A 24,371-nucleotide genomic window follows, 5' to 3' on the forward strand; every position below is an offset into this window, starting at 1 on the left:
GTAACGTTACAGAAATAATATTTTGTTGTCTCCATGATCCCAAGTAATTATTATCACTTATTACTTATTAATAAAAACGCAGAAACTACAAAACGTAAGACCCTAAAAACTGGAATTATCCTTTAAAGTACCGTGTATCTCAGCTATAACCCTCATGGTCTTAATTTCTCAAACAGCATGTCATAAAATGCGTATGATAATCGTAGTATTAGTTTATAATCTTTCAAACTGACAAATCCCCTTTGGAAAGGAAGCTGTAGGTTGATACTTTCTAAACTCTTGTGTTGCCCTGATGAAAACAAATTACTGTCTATGTTACATTCTTGAATCCTGTGTTTTATTTTCCACTGTCAGCGAGATAACCTCGCTAAACTTTGAGCACACTGTCATCTGTTGTATATTTAGACTATGACTCACTGTTCTTTTAATATTTTCTCCTCTCCCGGTCCTACACAAGGATGGGAGTTATGCACTGCTCATCATACGTTGGGCCGCATTAGGTATTATGGCCCTTCACTTCTGTGGAGAGAAAGCTGAAAACACCTGCGCTTCACCAGCCAGCATTCCCCTTCAGGCTGAGGGTGTGTTTATGTGTGTGTAATCCTCTCGCTTGAAGCTAAGTCACACTTAAATTGCAATAAAAACATTACCCCAACGTGCCCTATCCATCATCTGGATCTCACAGTTTTTCGACAGCAGGTTTTAGCACACAGATGCTCCATTTCAACTACAAATATACTATCTTTATTCTCATTTTTGAGGAGATCAAAGTAAATCCAGCTTCAGCTGGTTTTAACATTGTACTTGAAGCTCTTCAAAGTTAACCACTGAAATGAGATGATAAATTCTTCTTTGTCAGCTGCTGATCCATTTACCAAATTAAATAACTGCCCGAGTAGGAGTTGGCTGAAAAAGAAGAATTATAAAACACTGTCTTACTTTAAATGTTGGTTTTAAGAGAGGCATTTGCATTGGAAGTTGGATTCTTTCTGCCCAAATCATAAATAATACTGTCACAAGGCAACTTCTTTGTGCAATAGTAGCAAAAGCCAACACAATTCCTCTCCAGTCTTTTACTTTTAAAAGTCTTTTGTCCGTTCTAAAAGTGCACTTTCAGATGCTACACCCACAATCAGGCAGAATTGGAGAAAAAGCATTCCAAAAAGTACAAATCCCACACAAAATAGGGATGTTTGTACGGCATCAAAAGGCTACTGCTTATTGGCGGGGCTCCATATGACCAAATATGGAAGGAAAAAATGCTGCCTTTTCCCGTAACCAAACTGGGAAAAAGAAAAAAAAAAGGGGGAAGGTTTACTTGCATGCTGTGTGCACAGCAAGATAGAGCTCTCACACTCACTACACAGTGGCCACAGAGTTGGCTCCCTCTCAAAACAGCATGACTGATGGTGATGTTGGACCTACCGTGACATCTCAGCGAACACACACACAAACACGCACACCTGCACGAGTCCGGAGTCATGAAAGAGAGGCACACCGATCCTTTCACTGCGCTGACAATTCATTTTAAACACACACAAAAGCTTTCTTCACTTTCACATATGAGCTCTATGCCGGAGTCTCAGCAGTACACTTCGAATTGGAGCCCCCTGGAAGGGAACATTCCTCATGGTGAAAAAGCAGCCGTCTCAAACGCCACCGTCCTCTGCTTAAGTTAGAAACGGTTTGTTTGTCTACCTCACTAAATGGAGAGGCTCTGACGTTCTCCTGCCGTTGCCGTGCTGCAAAAATGTCTATGTGGGTATGTCATTTCACAAGAAACTACTTCGAATTATCTGGGACACTTTTTTGGAGTGTGCGTGAACAGCCAGCAATGAAGGAAAACTGCTGGGAGAACAAAAGTCTGAACTCAGCACAGAACAAAGCAATAAATAAAGGACCTTGTGCTTCTGTTTTTACAAAACTGTCCAGTTTAACAAGTTGCCGAACTTTTATAATCCCTCTTAAAGGAATAGTTTGACATTTTAGGAAATATGCTTATTCCATTTCTTGGCAATGGTTGGATTAAAAGATACCGTTCTCCTTCCTGTATGCAGAATACAAAGCTACATCTAGCAGGCGGTTAGCTGAACTAGCATAAATATCCTATACTATGTCTGTTTGCCTAATCTGTACAAAAACCTAAGTGTAAAAATTACGTTGAAGTTGTGGTTTTATGAAGGCAAGCACCCACACATACATAAATTACACAGAGTAAAATACATTTAAGCTACATAAGTTATGCTTGGTGATGGACAACAGACTATAAAAATACAATATTTTTTTATGTTTAGTGATGATAATGCAATGATATACATATTGGGCTACCCGTAAACAATCTTAAAGGAAGAGTTCGAAATTTTGATCAATTCACTACCACCCTCATATCTTTATGCTAAATATGAAGCTAAAGCCAGCAGGCTATTAGCTTAGCTTAAATATTGGAAAAATGGTTGAATAGTGGAAACTGGGGGGAACAGCTAGCCTGACTCTGTACAAAGGTAAAAATATTTTAACTGAATTTGTTTGCTTAGTTCGTACAGAAAACAAAATTAAAATGAAATTGTTTGGTACAAGAGTTCCACTTGCATCATAATACATAATCAATTAAGTAGAATTTAACAAACTATTGGAATATAAATATTAAAATTAACAATGCCCGAAAAGAACAGGGGAGAACAAAGTGATAAATGCCATTATAGCTCTTTCTTCTCCTGCTTGCAGGATCCAGGCTGGTTTAGCTTCCAGTGCTGCAGCCCTCTTACGTAAGCACTTCCTTGAAAAAAAAAAAAAACAGATCTGCAAATATGCAGAATGTCAAATAATCTCAATAAATAAGCACCCCTGCACTTGACATGCGATATTAACAGTCTGTTGTGTAATTCCACAAGGAACATTACAGTCAAGACATCATCTTTGACTGCGATGTCAGAACATACTGTATACTCAATAAAGGGCCAAGACTGTATCAAAACTACACTATGATACTCAAACAAACCAGGACTAGAGCATGAATAAATGTAATTTTCCCACATAATTTTCCTGTCGTAACAAACCGGAGTTATGATGAATATACAAGGACAACATCATCAACTCTCTCAGTACCTTAGGGCGCACTGTGACTTTTAAGTCTGTTAAATAGGATCGTAAATAAATAATGACAGACAGATGCTGGATGAAGCCAAAGACAAAGGAGGTAATAGTAATCCCAATGCACTGAAGAAAAAAAAACTGAAAATTTAATGGTCTTGAAAACCTCTTGCACCATTGGCAGAGTTTTTGTCTCTTTTTAAGCAACAAATAGCATTTGAATACCCAAACATATAACTTGTCATGAATCCCTTAACTCATCCTTCTCTGGTGTCATTTTCCAAAAGAAAAGCACCCTCCTTCTTGTTCCTTTAGGACAGACGGCCCTGTCTTGACACCTGCCTTCTGTCAGAATAAATGAGGCTCGGGCAGAAGTCTGTGTCTCCTCAACAGGACATTATTCCGGTACTAGTGAGCTGACCAGGGAGACTAGTAGATCCAGAGTGCTGATATATAGAGGATTTTAGACTAAGCACTGCTACTGTTGACACTGCAGCTAGAGAACAGTTTATCCAGCTGACGGCAATAAAGCAGAATCAAACGGAAAATAGTAAAAACAGGACGGAACAGAACAGAAATTACCTATCTACTATTCTTAAAAATCGTATTCTCTTGCAGACCTGTGAGGAAAGGCTCAGCTCTTATAACCAGGAACTGAAAGATCACAGTTTCAGTCATCAGCGTGTCTGGCTGAAAGGCCCTCGGGCAAAATCCTGAACTTGTACTTTTTTAAAATAAGTTTAAGTCACTCAGGATACTCACCAAAGCTCAGTGACTAAAATGTAAAAGTATACGTGATTAGCATGAGCCACAGCAGCCCACAGCCTCTGGTACATGGGCAATAACATGACATGCTGGAAACATTAAGTGGAACATAAAAATGTATTTCTTATAAAGTTTGAGAGGTTCCTGATGTGTTTCTCTAAGGCAAAAAAAAGGAAAGAATATGGATCTGCTGAACATTTGTGACATGCTTCCTATAAAATCCACATTTTGGTCGTGGTGGACGTGTGGCTCTCCGTGGCCGGAGAGAAATTACACTGGTGAAAAATCAGAAGGATAAAAAAAAAAAGAAAGAATATAAACGGCGGAGTGATTTATGTGGCTGGCTCAAACCACACTAAGAGAGAACGTCTTCCCATCATACCTTACATGGAAACATACATGAGGTCAGAGTGAGGCTAAAGAGCATGATGCAATGCCCCCACATACTGAGAGCCTGTTGAAAGCGTGACAGCTGAGTGCAAACCCTGACACAAGTTTGCCTTTTTTGCGCACGTACCACAATCCTATCTGGAAAACCCAAAGAAAATTACTTTCGCAGAGGACATATTTATTTAAATCTCTCCAAAATGTCATAAATCTGTATCTTTCTTGCCTTGTTTTAACACACAAGTCAGTAAATCATGCAGCAGAATGCCAATTTGTGTGCTGCAAAGCTTTTCAAGGGTATTACATGACAAGGTATTTTTCAAAATAAGGGGCTGCATTCCTGGAGAGAGATAGGAGGACATTAAGGAGGTAGGTTGTGGGTTGGCGTGGCAGGCGAGCAAGATGACCTGACCGAGAAGGTCTATTAGTCACAGTGAATGTGGAGAGGTGGAGTGATCCCCTGACAGTGCTTTCAATTCAGTCTTACAGCAGGAAATCTGAGGGTTTCTTCAGGGAACCCGCAAACAAGACACTTGCTGCATACACACAAGTCAGAAAACAGAATTACAATAGAGAGCCACAGACAGCCAGGCTTGTTTTGTTTTAATCCTATGACTCTCTCTCTCTCGCTCTCTCATGCGGCCCTGACATGCTCTCAGTGAGTTGATATGGATCCAAGCCATTTAATGGTAAATGCCATAAGTGCCAGGTGTGGAAACTAAAAGATGTCTCCAATCAGTATAATCAGGCAACAGTGACATTTAATGGGTTCAAATTACATTGCACTCTTATGTCTATCACTGTTCGACAGCCTTAAAGAAAGGGTGTAGGTTTGGTCCCAACACTGGTATGGATACAACAAAAGTCACTGTTTCTGTCCACTTGTCAAATGTAACTCCAGTAGTCACTCTCCTTTTAGCTCTGTTTTGGTCTCCACCAATTCCTGAGGGAAATATCTTCCTCTAAATACTACACGCTAACAGTCTTTTCGCCAATTGGTGCTAGGCAGGTAATGTACAGTGTGTTTTTCACAGCCTTCTCGCTGAAAAACTGCTGCATGCTCCGTCCGGAAACAAAGCCGATGAGAGTGATGAGACTGAGTGAAGCTTTAAGGCCTAACAAACATGTTGAAAGCATTTCCTTCTGATAAAACGTTTTCAAAGCAGATTTTTTTTTTTAAATCGGCAAGCATCTTCTCATTCGCTGCCTTTTGCGCATTGCTGTTTTTTTTGGCCCGATACCATCACCAAGTGTGGATCTGTAGAACAGCATGAAGCCTTAGCATCTAGTTTGTGTTTTATGTCTTGCTTGCACCGCACATTTACACTTGTATTAAGCTCCCCCCCAGCCCCACCCCCTGTGAGAAGGAATTGATTTTGCATTGCCTTAATAAAGAAAGTCAAATACTACTTTTAGATCTTTCTAAAATAGATTAAGTTCAATACTGCAGTTATTGGAGGAAGAAGTATTGTTATAGAAAAAGCTCTTGGCAAAGGACTGTAGAAGGCAGCACAAAATTCAGGTAAAAAAGTCCTAATCCCAGTCCCCCTACACTGGCTTAGAGATACATTGCCAAGAACTAGAAATGTGGAGCTTTCATGGAGACAAAGATGAAATCCCAACACATATCATACCCATATGGAAAAAGTGGCATTTCTTTCTATGTTTCAGTGGTTTATATTATCAAACAAGATATTAAAGCCTAAGCATTGCTTCTGAATCAGCGGATGCACAATTCTCAGAGTGACAGAGAGCTCACCTCTCCTTCCAAAAAATACATTCCCCTCTTCTCATACCTCAAATCCTTTCAGGGCTCAACAGGGCTAAAGTTCACTAGCTTTACCAGATCTAATTTTCGTGCATGGCTGTGCTGGCTGTTATTATTAGTGTGGCAGCCAGCCAGCTTGGACGGGTGCGCGTCTACTGTCCCCCCTCGAGGTGAAAAGCCCAAGCTAAGGTCTTTAATCTGTAGGTATACAGTAGGTAATGTATGTCACCTTATACTCTGCAGTCTCTGTGGGTGAGTTTGTACTATGTTCATAGTTTCTGTTAGTCTTGAGACAAATGTGCCTAGTGAAAACACTAGAGATCTTCATATCTGCAGTATACAGTGGCAGAGCAGCTATTGTCAGTAGAACGTCTTGAACTGTGTCCTACAGGAGATTTAACCCCTGTCTGCCTCTATTTCTTCTCTCTTTCTGTCGTTATGTGACTTTGGAATCCATTGCCAGAAATTCCAGGAAACCCTAGAGCTTCAAGAGACATAACAAAGCTCTCTCTCTTCCTCTGTCCTCGTCTCTTTCATTGAAGATTGCACTATGCTTCTCTGTCTGCTGTTTGCAGGCCTGGGAGCTCTGCAGCTCATTCGCCCTGGGAGTTAAAAGTAATTTTATTCGGTGGCTGATTGACTCATATCATAGCTTTTTAAATGGTAGAGTTTCTTACTTTTAATGCCTGTGCTAATTCTAGACCACAGACTATTTAGACCATGGAAGACGCAATCATCATTCAATGCCATTAGCATGATGTGGCATTTACCACTAAATCGAGGATAAAATTCAGCTTTAGAGGTTAATACATGTGCAGTACTTAAGCCTCCTAATTCCTAAATTTATTAGAATAACACATATCTCAGACAGCCATGAAATTGTAAATAATTGAGTGGTGCTCTTAGGAGGCTTCTCTGGTTGCTCCGTTGAAGTTGCTCCAAGCTTTTTTTAGCTGATGGCAAAACTAGAAATGAGGTTTGGTTCACAAAGCAGCAGAGCTAAATGAGAATAAATGCAAAACCACAACCACCACCACCACCCCCATCCCCCCCGCACTAATCTGTCCATGGGGGTTCACCCATCAACTCGTGCTCAAAAAGTGTCTCCTCCACCTGGGTCAACTCTACTCTCAAACACATAGATGTATGTCTGAACCACCTCATACACACAGACACACACCTACAGACATACCTATTCACCCCAACCCACCACCCACCTTGTGTTTATATTCAGAGCTTGAGTGACTGGTATTTCATTTCGGCCTGCCCGGAGCCCTTTTGCACAGTTTGGCTTGGCCGGTGTACCATTACTGGTCATTAAGTCTAACCTGAACTAATAGGGGCCTATTTTCCAAGGTGGTCTCCCAGGTGGCTGTCACAGAAGTGAGTGGCACTGTGGGGCTCAGGGCTCGACTCAGGCACACACAGTCTCATGAAAACTCTGCCGGGACGCAAGCCAGATTCCATCATACATGGGATGCAGACTCTTTGATAACAAGAACCCATTGTTCTGGGGAGGAGGGTGGGCATCTGGGTGTTTTGTTTCTCATTAAGGCAGGTTTTAATGAGGTCAGCCAGAATGGGCACCCCATCCCATGCCTCATAGGCACTCTACCGAATTTGTAGCTTCTTATGTATTACCCTCATGAATAAGGCCAAGTCAGGCCAAAAAACTTGATAGTACACAAATATATTCAACTAACCTAGCACCTAGCACTATGTAGAGCTTGACCGATATATTGGCCAGGCTTATTAGCTTATAGCACATATATCGGTTAGGGCTGCACAATTAATATTATCGAAATGATCAAAAATCTAAAATATGGCTAAGTGTAATATCCAAATCGCAGAAGCTGCAGTTTCTTGATGAAGGTAAAATGTAACTAAATGCAACAAAACAGCATTATAAATAAAGCACTGTAGTGCTGCAGAGACGCACCTGTCTACAAATCTTGTTCTCCAGATGTAAGAAAACATGTTTATTTGATATAGACCCGAACAAATGTCACATCATCATGACTGAATAGCTTTTTTAAATGAAAATCGTGATGCAAAAATAATTATCATTCCCACTTACTGTCAATCATATGGAAAATGGTAAATTTTTACCATATCATGCAGCCCTAATATTGGTACAGAAATCACCTTTTTTTATAGGCAATTTAGATAATAATAGTGTTGGCATAACATAGTGTGTACACCAGAGAACACTGACAAGCTCAATACTTTTCTAAAAATATTTTGGTCACTATTCTTAAAAAAAAAAAAAATTAAGAGATAATTGAATTATCTATTTTTTTTATAAAACAAGGATGGTTAGAGCAACACTCTCTTCATGAAAAGCCACTTAAATAATAATATATAAAACAAATAGTGGTTTCATATCAGCAGACTTTGTCAGAGCAAACACCATTATATTCAAATGGTAGATTTTAATATGAAACTGTTCGTATGTTGGAGCTGTGCCCTCCTCCGTGTGACATGTGTTGTCATTAATCAGAAGAGAAGGAGCCATTAGACTAAATACATGGCTAATTAATCCACACTCACACTCCATTAGACGTCATGCTCAATTTGTGCAGAGAGGTGTGTACTGGGTAAATGAGCAGAGTTGACAGAACCCACAGCTATTATTCCTGAGGAGGTGTTAACGTGCATCTCCAAGAAGAAAGAGTTGATCTAAACCACTCAGCACAAATGTAGTTCAAGTGGATATTACAGCTTAAATTGAAAGAAGAAGGAAATCACTGTCCATATTAAATAACTGCATTCATGTGTTTTTTTTTAAGTAAGGAAATTTGTGAACTCTGCTGTCTGATCAGAGGATAATCGCATGCATATGTATCTCAGTCCAAAAAAATGTGACTAGACTTATGCATTAAAGCCAAACCGTAAGCCTCCAACAAGGTTAAACTGCAGTAGGGCATATAGAATGAATCATCCCTTAGTTTAATAAGTACCATTTGGCTGTCACCTCAGCGGCTGTAGAGCTGCTCTATTACAGTAAAGCCCCTCCAGTACAGAGCTGGGGTTATTCAATAAAAACCTGACTGAGTGTTTCTCCCAATCACCACTGGCAGAGCTCTGATGAGGTAAAGAGCTCTCCTATGCCAGCCTCTGTCCCTGCGGAGCACTGTCTGATTAAAATGGTTTTCTGAAGCCATATTTCTGTTCTCCTTGTCCCCTTGCCAGAGCTGAGAGAGTACAGAAAGAAAAATTGACAAATTACCTGATGCATACTGAAATGAATCCACAAAAACATTTCTAATCTATAAGGTCGCAGATAAGGAGACAGATGAGAACTTTGGATTTCTACTTTTTTGAGAAATCGTTGGTATCAGTGTTTCAAAGACACAGGAAGACAAATGTAGACGCATACCCTACATTTGTTACTGGGGCTGTGGGAGGACTGACTTTGCATCAGCCATTCTGTGCTTTTGATCTTCAGCCGTAATAACTTTCACCCCCACCACTTATCTTACAACCTCCTAACAGGGCAGTAACATGTGAAGTGGAAAGAAATGGCAACAGCATAGTGGCCCACTGCAGCCGACTTTGTTACTCTCCTGTCCTCTTGCCTTGCTTGTAATACATTCTCGGCAATCCTCGGAGGCACATATGTAAATGCCTGAGTATGCTTCTGATTAGGAGGCACAAAGAGTACACTCTATAAATGCACTCTTAAACAATTACTGCTGCTCCCGACTGCAGCCCCAACACAGACCTCAGACTGTGCTGCTGCCTGACTGGCTTATTCGGGTGGGAAAGATGGATGCGGACCATTTCAAACAATGTGCCTTGCAATGAGACACATGTGCAGAGTCTGACTTTAGATACTAGACAGAGAAAGGTTTGAGAAACATTACGACTGAATGAAATTCTACTTAGTGATGAAACGAGTCGATTAAGTAGTGAGCCGACCAAGAGAAAATTAATCACCCACACTTTGATTGCTGATGAATGGCGTAAAGCTGCATAATCATCAGCTTTATATCAACAACAGATCTAGAACTATGTGTTTTGAGAAAGGTGTTGCTCATAGTGATGAAGCCATGGATCATTGTAACCGGACTCTGCAGTTCCCCTCTGCTCTATGGAGCGTTTTAGCATCTTTTAGCTTTTTGTTTTGGTTGCTGCAACTTCCCTGTTTTAGTTCACTCTCACCGATCTCATCATTGTCGTTTTCAGTTGCATCACTAAAAAAGTTCTGATAAACCCACTGTATACTACCAGTAGAGCACCAAACAGCAGACAGGCAAAGCTAATGACTAGCTAATGAATAATGTGGAGTGTTCAGCAGTTAAAAGTCAGATACTTCCCTCAGGAGTTGATGGAGATCGAATCGGAGCTAAAAGGTGAGTGACTATTGGCCTGACATTCATCAGGTGACCATAAACTACAAATGAATGCTAATGCTGCTCAGGATGTGAAAATTGGCAACTTTTTTGCTAACATGTTTCACAAATCAAACAAAATGAGTGTGTTTGCAGCTTGTTACCACTGCCCCCAAGTGACCAAAAAACCTTGTTAATGAAGGTTTAAGTCACTAACAAAGAAATAAATTGCTAAATATTTACCGGTTCCACCTTTTTGAAGGTTTTTTTTTACTCTTGTAAATCTAATTTATTTGGGTTTAGTTTTGGTCGGACAAAAGAAGAAGACATAACCTTTGACTTTTAACAATAAAGTGATAAATAATCTGAGATTCTATGGTATGAATAATCATTAATCACAGCCCTAAATATATTAATAACTTGTGAGACCATCGGAAAACATTGTATTCTCCTTAGATTTTATGCCAATACTTAAAATAAATGTTCAAATACTCAGAACTTGGTTAGAATAAAAAAAACTGAACTTTGAAGCTTTTCCAAAGAATGAAACACAATTACGGTAGAAGTCTGACTTGTGAATACCCATGTAAGGACACAGTGATTGTTTTATGTGTATGAGGTAAGCCCTCACTTCCATCATTACCACATACAAGCCTGATCTCCCTCTCGCCAGTTCTTACTCCCATGATGGCAGTCGTCCAATGTGGACTCACCGAGCTGTCCTTCACATTCGCCATACACACTTCACACACAGCACCTCTATAGCCAAGAGCATAAATCCAACAGGCCTATAACTGACCTACACACTGCCCTATCTGTTTTCCCCCGTGCGATTCATAGAGTGGTTAACCTCGCTAACTGTGTAAACACATGACCTCATGGTCATGTGTTTACACTCAATGGTATTTTTCACACACACCGCTGGGATTTACATCAGGTTATTACTGCCACGTTTCCTTAATTCCCCATTACCCTAAAATATGGGACTTTTAAAAAGTGATTTGACAGGCTCTTGATTAGCCATGTTTGTTTAGGTTTGGGACGCTATGGGAGGAAGACCAGAGGGTGAGAGGAGAAGGGCGGAGGGAGAGGACAGGGGGGTGAAGAGAGGACTGGGAGGAAAGAATGGAAATTTGGCAAAGAGAAGAAGTAGGGTGAAGTGAGAATGAACGTTACAGTAATCATTTCTTTTCGGGAGTAACAGGCTGAGGTAGAGTAGATTGGTATTAAAGAAAAGGAGAAAGGCGAATAGAAAGTTAATGTAGCCGTTATAAGAATGACAAGTAAGGTGGTTTGTGTGTCACAGGGACACACTGTGCATGTCTGAGGTCCCAGTGGGAGGACGGCAAAGGAAAACACTAGGCCAATCAGCTAACAGAGACATTTCCTGTGCTTGTTTTATCAGATGAGAAGAAGCCCAAAAGGCTAAACGTCCCTCTTAACAATGTTGTACACTTCTCTGAATAAACCACTTTGGGGAAAGAAGGGGAGAACATGCATCTTTGTAGGATGACATCAGAAGCGCTGCTTAGGAGCACTGACCTCACTCTTGCACCATCAATCATCTACAAAAACCCCATGAAATGTAGATCACGTGAGTAGGAGAGGAGGTTTTACCTTTTAAGATATAAAGCAAGGCTGCCTCATGAATTAAATCATCACCCACTGAAAAAAAACAAGAGATTTAGCAAGGGGGAAAATAATACAATAGTCTTTTTTAAAGCTCTGAAACTTCTGGTGGAGCTCGGCATCTGGCAACTAGCAGATGGCGGGCCAATATGCCAATTACCAACACCGACATGCCATGCTGCCTATTAGGCAATCTGGCCTTGAGTGATAGCACTTTAAAGTCAGAAAACGACACAAGTGAGAGGCTGATCTAACAAACCCTCTTCATCAGAGTGTGACTAAAGCCCAGAGGAATTCAAACACAGGTCTATCATGCCCACATGACTGCTTCAGTCAGGAGAATCAAAGATTGGGCAATAAATTAAAAGAAAGGAAGTAAAGACACAAATCCTGGGAGGGAGGATCATTGTGATATTATTTATGCATGTATAGTGTGCTGAATCTGTGGCTTTAAAATAGCTATGTAAATCTGGTTTGATTAAATAGGACATCATTTGTTGGTGAATCTATTATAGGGCGGGGTATGGATCGACTAGAAGAGGCGAAAAAAATGACAGTATGCATTCTCCAGCACCCAAGAGACAACCAGAGTCTAATTGTGCAGTGAACAAATGCCAGAACATTGAATAGCACTGTGGATATTCCCCTACTGAACTTTTCCATGTCAGCTTGGCTGCATAATGAGGTTTTTCCTTTAAAACGGCAAATAACAGGAATTTTAAGTTTATATCACAAACATCTGCAAAACTCTTACTGCATTATTTTCTAGGACCTAAATAAACATCATCTGAGGTTTCATGGCCTTGTGTGACTTCTCAAGCAATTAAACAGCACTACTAGCTTTTGCCTACCACTTGTTGACCGTCGTTACCCGGTGAAAGAGTTAAGAATTCTTTTCCAACACGAGATCTGCCCGTCCGTCCAAGCTCACCATATTATACAACTTAGTGTGCGGTTCTGGATACAGCGCATTCAAATTACATGCTATCGAATTCAAAGGCGAGGGGGAACAGAATGAGTACACTTTGGGGCTCCAGTCCAGCGCCAGAGTCCCATGAGCTCTAGCTGCATGTCAATCACAATCACTTCAAATGAGCTGAACCCTGTCCTACTCCTACTGTTGTCCAGAAGACACAAACCTAAAACCTAAAATAACTTTATTTGAGGCAACTGGTGGACACTGATGACAAGGACGCCATTGATGAAACAGAAATAACTCATTTTGCTTGTGGTACTGCAGGCATGGTGGAGCAGAATCTCCATCTCAAACCATTTTCTTAGAATAAACAAATCTGCACAACCTTAAGCCAAGGGGCAAAATGACTAGAACACAGGAAACATGCTTGACATAGTTTCACTGGTCCGTTATGAGAAGAAACCAGAAAATAGCTCTGGCACCTGCTGTGCAGAAACAATGTATGTTTGGACGGACATGTCAGCATACGATCACTGGAAACTGAACCACATTTGGAAAACCTTAACACTGGACACAGTATAGGTAAACATCTATTAAAAAAAGAACAGAAGGGTCCAATCATTTGTGTTAGAAAATTGCCTCTGCCAGTTTTCCATTCTATTCAAATTCAGTTTGCCACTTGGTTGGCTTCCTTAGCTCAGTGGTGGTAAGAAACTACTGCCTTGCAAGGAAACTCTGGATTCTTGCTTTGGAACTTGATACTGTGGTGGATTATGAGTATCTAGGATCAAACTATAACAACGCACCCACATATACTGCATGCACGTTAACACATAACTGTACATAGAAGGAATTTGTGAATGCCTCATGCTTTAGCATGATGTTGATTATGATGAGAATGAGGCGCAATAATTACCTGATCCACCATATAACTTTAATCAAGTGTATGAGAGAAGGGAGAGAAGGGGAGAGAGAAGGAGAGGGAGCCAGCGTACAGTAACTAGAAGCCTTCACCGCACTGTGAAGTCCAGAGCCAGACTCCGGAAATGCATGGCAGTGTTCCCTACATCCTGCCCGCCCAGCCCTAACCCTGGCTCTCGCCCCACACTGCCAAACCCCTGTTATCACTCTATGCAATTACCTCCAGATTCTTCTGTACCCATATCATATCGTGCCAATTATAAAATCCGCTTCTAAGTACACTACAAAGCACTACATGCATTTTAGTGTCAAGCCTGCAGTTTTCTGGGAGTGTTTTAGTCCAAAAATAGTTGTGTGAGAGTATATATGTGTGAACATGCAAGCAAAAACTGAAATCAACTGCTAGTGTAGTGATTCCCACCAGGGGTGCTTGTATGCCAGGAAAAACTTTGTTGTTGCTATGTGGTTCTTGAAAAGATAAATTATCTCAACTAATTTCACTAAATGGAAATTATGATTTTATTTTAAAAATATAGCCACATATTGAGTCAGCTGTAACACCTTAACATTACATGGTACAATTAAGAATGTGCGAAAAGTAGTTAGCAAGGGAGCAGAGAAGTCTCAACAGTGAAAAAGTTAAAAGTAGTTGAAACTGACTGAAATAGCTTAAAGTCCTGGATAAACAGTTGAGAGGCAAGCTAAAACTTGAAATAGCTAAAAGTTCAACCTCCACATCATCTTGTCACTTGTACACATCATAAAAGCAGTTTCTCAGTTTTGAACATATTGCAAATGCTTTGACACATTGAAGCAAATGATTATGTACAATTGTCTGCTGTTTCCTACATTATCAATTGCTTATGTTATGCTGATCACAATGAAATTATACCGGTTCTTGGTTGAACAGTCTTACCCCCCAAAACATCTAGGCATAAGTTCATTCCATAAGTCACTACATGCAAAATGGCCGAACATGTTGTTAAAATCAAAGTTATTCTTCACATTCAAGTATACAGCTGAACAAAATGTTGTTTCGTATTGACAATGGTGCATGAACACAGTAAGAACAGACAACAACAAATCACAACATACAGCCCTCAGACCATTCACCTGATACACACAATACCATACACAGTGAACAGTAACAATACACAGTGAGCAGTGAATAGTGCAATATATATATAGAGAGAGAGAGAGTGAGAGAGAGATATATATATATTGAGAGAGATCGTCTACATCTGTTAATCATATTTTCTATACACGTCTATTAGACATTTTTTATAAATGTCTCCTTACTGTAACTGATGAAGATATCCATTGTGATGTGGATGGGAATCTGTGACCTGACAGGAGCATCAGCCTAAGGAGTGTTTCATATGCTTACATTTAAAATTTTGTAATTTCTACCGTTGTGCTATGCAGTCAGTCCTTTCTTTTTCTTTTCTGCATCACAATGACATGGTCTGTCAACAAATTACAGTACGAACAGGAAAAACGTAACTGTGAATCCTGTTTAAAACTTTATACTGTTGAAATTGATATGACATATTGAAAAAGTGCAGCCTTGTGCATTCATCAAAACGTTCAGTATAGTTTACAGCAGAAGATACTTACACAGTCCACTGTTATATTGATAATATGACTAAACATTTTGACTATCTTGGTCGTAAACAATGACACAAGGACTTGACATTCTGATGGCACTAACATGTTCAATGACATAAAGATTTGCTTTTGAGAGATAGACTAAGGATTTTGAGCAAGTTACGGGCTTTTGCAGGTAATCCACTGTGTTGTGCTGTTTGTTCGATATGTTTTGAGAAATGCACTTACTGTTTTTCAAATGTTAAGAATGATTCTACAAATGTACCAAAGCGAGTGAGAAAAACTGTAAATGACTCAGATCATATCGGGGGGGGAAAAAACAGGATCGGGACATCCCTAGCTAAAAGTGATGAATAAAGAGTTGAAATAGTTGGCTAGAAATAACAGATAAACAGTAGGACTGTGATTATTTTGACAAATATTGCAATTTAAGTGGAAATGGTAATATTTGCATTTCATTTTCACTGAAACAAATGACAAATGATGATGATGCGGTCTGTACCAAACAAGCATGTTCTCTGTCTGGATAATCTGTTTTGTAGGGTGGGGCATCTCTTTAGCACCACAGTGCTTCATTTATAATAATGACACATTTTACCTCTATCAAAAAATTGCAGTTCGCCATATTGCGATGTCGATAGTATTTCAATTAATTGTTCAGCCCTACCCTGTACGCAGGATAAGCGGTTGACGATAGATGGATGGATGGATGTTCAGCCCTAATCAAACAGTTTAAATAGTAAGCTCATATGAATAGAAAAACAGTTGAAATAGATAAATAAATACTGAATAAAAAGTTAAAATATATATAAAAGTAATGGATAAACAGTTGAAATATCCAGCTTCTGCCACTCCAGAATGTCACAATGAATGTCAACTTGACCAAACCGACTTAAACTTAAACTTAAAGTTCATTTGTATGAATAAATTGTTTAAGAATATTTTCTGTTACATAATAGTGTTAAAGAACATCCGGTTTAAAATCAATCCAAATGAGCACATTTGTAACATGGCGGGTCCATGAAGGGGTACTATTCATCTGATTGGGCTGTGGAGGTTCATCAGAAGATGTTGGGAAGCAGTGCTCCAGGGCTGTTCTGCATTGCATTCCATTCAATCACCTGTCACCAGATCAGGCCTGCGCCTTATAAGGAGAGGTGGGCATTCTCCACGTGTTTTCCAAACACTGCACAACTTATCAGATACAGTTTCAAGGGCAGTTATTATGCTGTCTCTGCGCCGAAAGCATAGATATGTACCCACTGCTTTTACCCCTCCTCCCATTTTCCATGCTTCCATTTCACAGATACTACTATGTAATAAAGCTGAGATCAAAAGACTTGCTGGAGTACAATGAGAGTTGAAGTGAGCCTTTTGCCTCCAGGGAGGTGGGATTGCAAAGAATGTGAAACCTTGAAATGATGAGAAGTGGATTCATCTGCAAGTGAGCAGGACTGACTTTTGCAAGACTGCCCTATGGCTTTGTCTGCTTGAGATGCTGGATGTGTTTAAAGTTTATAAAAGACAATTGCCTTCTGTATCTCAGCATGATCTCATGGTCAGATTTGACCTTTGAGGGGTATGTGGTGTGCTGGTAGCCATATGGGGCCTATACTTGCCTATAGCCAACTCTGTAGTTATGGGTCAAGAATACAGCTTCTCTTTAGGGTTTGGAGGATGCTATGGATATTATTAACGGCCAAAAATATGTGATGTCAAGTTAAACTTCTTTGCAGCATTTTCCTCGAGTTGTTTCAGGCTGTAGTTGTTGCCATGTCGGCTGCTGGGACGATGAGAAACTTGGCTGGCCGGGGGTTTTGAGACCCCCCCCCCCCCCCCCCCCCCCCCCCCCCCCCCCCCCCCCCCCCTCCTCCTGAAGGACTGAGCGCGCATTACAGGAGTGGACAAAAAATGCTTTTCTTTGTGTTGCCCTGCGGTTAACAAAACATTTACATGACAGCGTCACTTCTCGACTCATAGAAAAGTTTCATAAAGTTCGCAATCATGAGTTAACATTTGCTTTTAGTAAACTGCTAGCATGAAAAGCGCACAAAGAGGGAGCGGCTTACAGCCAAGATATCCTGAAAAGTATCAGCAGCCCATGCGCACAGCACAGACACATTTAATCTGATCATCTCCCGTCGTCAAATAATGCATCTTAATTTTCATTCGCTAAAGCACCAGTGCGTCATGAATTTTCTTCCTATGAACGCGTATGAGATTGTAAGAGTTCATTCTGCAGGAAGCTCAAAGTTTTTGCGCTTACCTGTGGATCTTAACGGGACAAAGTAGAGCTGTAGAGTTGAGTACGAGGAGAGGAGAGGGACCCAGTCTGCAGTCGGTCCTCCACTACACTCAATGATAAAACCGTACTGAATACCGTTCAAGCCCCTCCCTTTAAGATAATCGCACATCTACTCTTGGCTGAGATGTCTGCCCCAGTCTGCTCTTAAAACGCCAACCTACACAGCTGAGACTGCACCCACACAGCATTTGCAAAGCCTGCCTGAGTCCAAATGAAAAGTGTAAACTCTCCGAACAATTTGTGCAACACTTCTAATAGCGAAAGTGACTTCAGGCAGAAAGTGCCCCTTTTGGTTATCCTTCGGGGGGCCTCTGAAAGAAAATCATCTGTCAAGAGCGATCATGTGAAATGTTAATCTTGGACAAAAAGCAGGTCTGTCTGCTCTCAGGCAGGCCAACAGGCTTAAAAACATCCATATTAATGTGGCGGTGACATTTCATTTCAGACAAAATAAGGTATTAATATTTTGTTTATGTTTTACCAGTGCCAACTTTGAAATAACAGCTTGAGAGAGATTCTGTTGTATTTTTTGGTGGCGGTGGGTTTCCTCAGTAGAAAATATTCCCATGGAAATTGTAGACAGTTCTGGGATTATTTATTCAGCTGCATTATATTGGGCACTGATTCTGAGTTTTCAAATGCTGTGCACATCACAAGTGAAATTTCATTCATCTACAAACCTGGACAAAAAATCTAAACTATCTGGATGGATAGCTCACCACTAGAGGTTATTGAGAAAATAGTAAATTTTGCAGTAGGTCTAAATCTGGATGAACTGATCCTGTAAATAGCCTTGTAAGGTGAGGTCACAGTGTGTTGGGAAGGGGGAAAAAGTTCCATGGTTCCCCAAATGAATAATGTAGCCTACTGTCTGTGTCTTTTTATTAGTTGAATGACTTTCTAAACACTGAAATTCCTTTCAGTGTGTAATGGTGGTTTGTTATACACGAAAATGTGTTTTCATTGTTAAATCATATTGCCATATTTTGTTATTTACTTTAATAATTAGAAAGGTTGCAGTTTGTGCATGTACCTGTGTATGGGAACACATCCACGCATATCCAGGCCTTAAATCCAGCCTATATAATTATATTATTTAATGAAGGAGTGGATTTGAGGTTTCCTCATATAACAGAATGTGATTAGATTTGAAGGAATTTGGTCCTAAACTAAAGTACTGGACTTTAAATGTTGACCTTGTGGGGATGCTATTTGAAAATTCATCCTGTAGCTAATAGTAGCTATAGCACAGCCCTGGCGTACTTTCTGCATCAATTCTTTTACATTTGGATGTTGAAAAAGTGTGGTGTCATGTTTGGTTCTGTCCATCAAATGCAGCCCTCCTATTTGTGACCTTTGTCTGTCAGCAATTCCAGGATGCAGTTAGGAGGTGACAAACACAATAGCAGCAGTGTTCTACTTTCTACTATGAAACAGCAGAACAGAAACACTGCCCCGCTTTGTTTTCCCCCTTTAAAACAATGATGCTCAGAACAAAGAATGAACTTAAGAGCATTAGGCCACTGGTGCAGAAATGAGCACCATATGCTGTGTTGCTCTTTTGCATGTGTTTTTTTAAGATAAAGCGAAATAAATGCGGTCTGTTGATTGTGTGCATGTGCAAATGCAATTTTGTGTAAGTGTGTGGTGTGCGTGTGCCTGCTGTATGTGTTTGTGTGACAGAATGAGAGACAATGAGCATGAGGACAAAGACCGAGTGGAGGGGGAGGTTAGAGGGCTGTGCTTCACAACAAATCTGAAAATGCGTTTATCTTCATTCCTTTGAAAATTAATGCATTTCGAGATAAACCTGTCAGTCCCTTATCTTGCAGGTTTCTTTGAGACTTGCTTTCCAGTTTGCACACAACATCTTGGCCATAAAACCCACATTATCATGATGCAAAATCACTTCATGGCATAATTTGATTGCCAAAAATGATGCTCTGGCTGGGGCATGTTTATAGTTAGCATAATGTGCCCTTATACTGAGGGCTGATGCTCACTTGCTGTATTTACATCATGAGCTCAGGTGTTTACCTTTCCTCTGGGCTGTGGCCTTGCATGAGGTTTTTGATTAGAAAAACATTTTAACGTTGTAAAACAGGCTAGGTTAAGGAAAATATCATGGTTTGGGTTAAAATAAGTACATTAGCTGCATAAGTTAGGTTACGTCAAGTGCTTACTCACTTTTCTCACTTAAGTCACATGAATTAACTTAATAACGTGACTTAACTTAAGTTAAAATATAAGTCAACGATGACTTTTGGTTTCACACAGGACACGAACAGCTGTCTCTTGGGTGAAAAGTCCTTTGTTTGTTTGACCCATCCATCCACGCCATCCTCCCATCCTCCCCATCTTGTTGCCTACGCAGACTTTGACGCTCTTCAGACTGCCTCAGTACTCATAATTACTACGGCCACTAGAGGTTGCTGCTTGCACAGACAACCAACACAGGCAAGGACAGTCTGGAATGGACATATCACCACATAAGTCTTGACCATATTAGTACTAGCAGAAGTAGCCCAGAACATATGGATGATTGTCCATGTTTATCTGGCCAACAAACCAAGGAGAAAACTTTATGGCACATTTCTTTGGAGCCCCAGACAAAAGAGATTCGTACTGTCAAATCTACCAGACATATACCTTCAAAACGTTACATCAGATGAAACACCTCAGAACCAATTATTAAGGTTTTAACAACACATTGCTTTTAACAAACCTTTGACGTTTTCCCATTTCATCATATTGCTTTAAATCAGATGAAAGACTATGTTGCCATCTTGCAAGGAACTGACATCAGAGGTGAGGATGGGATCTGCCTTCAAAGTTGTAGAAAAGTGTCATAGTTAATGATGAAAGTCCCATATGTGACTCTGCAACACCATTAACAAAGCTTAACAAAACAAAGGTTTCCTTTACAACAATGAAAAACAAGGACATTTGGGGAAGCTACATCTTAAAATATAATCAGAATATCCCAGTGAAGTAGTGTAAAGTAATGTCATAAATGTCAGACATCAACTTAAAATGGATTAACACATACTGCAGCTTTCCCCTTGCTGTGTTGATGGATGATTGGTATCTAGGATATCTTAGTGTCTCAGCTGGTCGGTGTGCATACCAAATACCTGCAGCATCCTGGGTAAAGTCCAGGACTTTATCATTCAGATCTGTCTCCTGTTCCTTCGTGTATCTCTCTACTACCAACTGTCAAAGGCAAAAATGTCAACACAGGATAGAAGCATATTGGTCGATGACAATAGTGTGTATTGTCGGCCGGCCGATATTATCGGCCGATATGAGCTAATTGCATTTAATCGTCATCAGCCGTTTATAACGGCAGATATATGACAATTAAAAAAGAAACAAAAAGAGCTTACTGCAGCATGTACCAAACACGGAGAGGGCTGTGTTAGCAGTGAGTCGCTCTTTTGTCACGTTAATAACATGACTTAAATAATTATAATAAAAACAGACCCAATCATTTCGCTTTCCCTGAAACCATTCATGACTTGCTAACCCTCCTGTTTTTCTCTGCCCTCTCCTGGCTTCCTACCAGCTCACTGCAGGTTAATGTCACGGTAGCTGGGTGTTGTAAGCTACGCTGCTGACAGACGTAACTGTAGATTTATTCTGAAACAGTGTGGCAATTCTAGCGAACTTCTAGCGAAGTTCATCACTTCTAAATATTCTCTAAAATCACACAACGTTACAGCAGCTAACACCGCCCATTGCTAAATTAGCCAAAAAGCTAATGCCATGTTTATCAGTGGAGGAGCGCTAACGTCGCAATGAGCTGTTAAACTATAGTTTCTGGTGTATTCTAAATATATCTGTGAGCCGACTGTCTGCAGTTAGTCGGCATGTCTGAAATGATTAAATCAGAGCGGACATGTAAATAAATGTGAGCTGAAGAAGAAAATAACATGGCTCCTCTTTTTGTGACATTGTAGATGTGAAACGCTGTCAGAGCCGTAACGGCTCTGGTTGTAGTTACAATGTTAGTTAAATGAAATCTCAAAGTTGCAGGTCCTCATTGTAGAGAGTCATGTTGTATTAGATGCATTCAACAGCAGCTCACTGTATCACAGACGGCATGATTTAGACATGATGAGAAATGGTTTCTTGTAGCTTTGGTTAGAAGAGTGCTGGTAAAGGGATGAACTGGATGTGAATATGCTACATTAAAATTATGGCAGATTATGTGTAAAGTGAAATACACTTGGTTATTCTCTCTCACTCTTTCGTTTACAGATGGCTGAAAAAGTTGCATGTTCCAGCAACAAATATTTATTGATGTGCAATTGTTTACATGTTCACTTTTTGAGTAATCTATTTTATTAACATAATCCATTTAGGAAAAGGTTTTATAGTCCACATACGTACCAGCTTTCAATATCGGCCTGTTCTAAGTGTAGTTTATACAGTAAAGGGGTCTATCCAAATCATTCTCTAAATCTAAATATCGGCTCATTAATCGGCTCTTTTTCACTTTTATATTGGCATCGGCCCCCAAAACCCCATATCGGTCGGGCTCTAATAGGTACATTGGTCTACATGAATGTTACATAAATGATAAACGTAAATGCTTTTAAAAACAAAATACAAGTAAATGAAATATTCAAATGTCATGCCAGAGGCATTACTGAGCTTCAAGCTAAATGCTAATGTCTGCATGCTAACATGGTCACAACGATAATGCTAACATGCAGGTCATTAGCCGTTATTTGCTAAATAGCACTAAAGGCAAAGTGTAGCTGAGGCTGATGGTAATGTCATCAGTTTTGCAGGTTTTGATTAAACAAGTTTAAGCATTAAAAAATGTTTGACCTGATGATTGTGGGGCTAGATGAAAAGTTAAGGGTCCAGGCCATTTAAAGGTGGGGTATCTGGTTCTGGAGAAAACCAATTTCATGACAAATATGACTGTAATGTAACTAAAGCTTGCTAGGTTGTGGGTTAGCAAACTCTCTACAGCTGAGGACGAGATGGTTCCAGAGCAACTATAGATAACATCACAACAATCTTGGCCAACAAGAAAGTAAGCTGAATATATGAGGGCAAATAATTTAACGTTACCTTACACAAAAGTCATTTCTTTTCAGCACATACACAGAATGGACAACTAGTGGACAGTGAGGTGATATTTTCTGAATTCAACAAAAAGACGTGTATTGGATTAGAGTCGATTACCCCACCTTTAATCCCAAAACAGCTTGAAACAAGAAAAAAGCACACAAGTAACCAAAATTAAGTCAAATATAGGATATGCACAAAGATCAACAAGACTCTTCAGCTATGCTAGTGGCTCTTTGAGGCTATCCTTCGCCATGTGTCTTTGAGCTAAATGCTAATGTCAGCATGCTAACATGTTCACAATGACAATGTTAACATTGTCAGTTAACATAACCAAAAAAATCTAATTATTTTGTCTCACTAATTTATTTAGGATTCATTCTCTGTGCACCATGGCAATCCATCTGATAGTTGTTGCACTATTTCAGTCTGGACCAAAGTGGTGGACAAACCAACAGTCAGACATTTTTAACCAAAGAACCATATGCCATTAACTTGCCTAAACACCTTAAATAATTGTGTCATGTACATACTGTTAATATATGATAACTTTAGATCAATGTGGATTACATACGTGAATTACTGCAAGAACTGTTACATATGAAATTCAAACCTCTAGTGTTAATGTGCATGATGATCTTTGAACCCTTTCCCTAAGCCCTCTAACCCCCTTCCATGGCTAATTTCCATTATGTAAAATGATTTATAATGATCAATTACACATAGAGTGCAGGAGGCTCAGGCAGGGATTTAAAGACTTGCTGTGACCCACCTGGCTCAAGCTGTAACTTTTTCACATGTTCAGGGGCCCGGGAACGAGTCCCTGGGGGACTCAGTCACACCAGCTATAAGTCTTAGCAAAGCAAACACAGAATCCCTCGTTTGTTGACTTTTAGAAAATGTTAAATCCAGCCAGGAGAATGTGAGAGTTTGGCTTGATACATTTATGTGAGGAGTGGTTTAAAGCTAAAACTCTTTCATGTTGCATTTCATGACATCAAAGTATCTCTGAAGTGAATTCCCATGAGGTGGTGTAAAACATAAAGCTGCACACATTAAACTTTATGAAGAGAAATGATTTTACATTATTCCATCATTACTCTAGAAAAGATCAAATTGACCTCTTTTTTTTTTTTAAAGATACATCAATGGAAATGAGAGTTCTAGCGTCTGTCTTTCTGCTTTCTTAAACACCCATAATCTTAACCAACTGTCAGGTGCAAGAGCTTTTCAAACATACCAAGTGTACAAAGGAAACACATTTGCCCACAGAGGAGCTGACAGAGCTGGTTGTCTCTTTTGGTCCATCCGGTAACTTCTCTCACCAGGCAGCAACCGTTGCCAATTGCTTTCATGACCAAAAATCCACCACTGGCATCCACCTAATGTCCCTACTGTACCATTTTAAGTCATCACTCTAGCGGCTGTTTATCATTCTATGAAGAATATTCAGGCCAGGCATTCTGCTGGAAATTATCAGTTTTCTTATTTATTAAAACACGGGGTGTAACGTAAGTGTCCCATGTGAAGAAGCAAAAGTGCTTATGTAGAAACCTGGCTTTGATA

General features: G+C 39.9%; 1 protein-coding gene across 7 annotated transcripts in view; it reads right to left on the bottom strand.

The window, feature by feature from the left end:
- cald1a (caldesmon 1a) overlaps window positions 1-17,815 on the bottom strand; it is a 62,294-nt gene extending 44,479 nt beyond the window's left edge. For 5 of the 7 annotated variants that reach the window (XM_046071659.1, XM_046071658.1, XM_046071657.1 and 2 more), the window contains exon 1: window positions 17,685-17,814. The gene's annotated coding sequence lies outside the window, so the exon portion shown is untranslated. Of the gene's footprint in view, window positions 1-17,684 lie in introns of all 7 variants that reach the window. The other 2 variants (XR_006828487.1, XM_046071660.1) reach the window with 2 other exon arrangements.
- Between the last annotated feature and the right edge of the window lie 6,556 nt (window positions 17,816-24,371).

The sequence above is a fragment of the Micropterus dolomieu genome, linkage group LG16 (assembly GCF_021292245.1).
Source record: "Micropterus dolomieu isolate WLL.071019.BEF.003 ecotype Adirondacks linkage group LG16, ASM2129224v1, whole genome shotgun sequence".
Lineage (NCBI taxonomy): Eukaryota > Metazoa > Chordata > Actinopteri > Centrarchiformes > Centrarchidae > Micropterus > Micropterus dolomieu.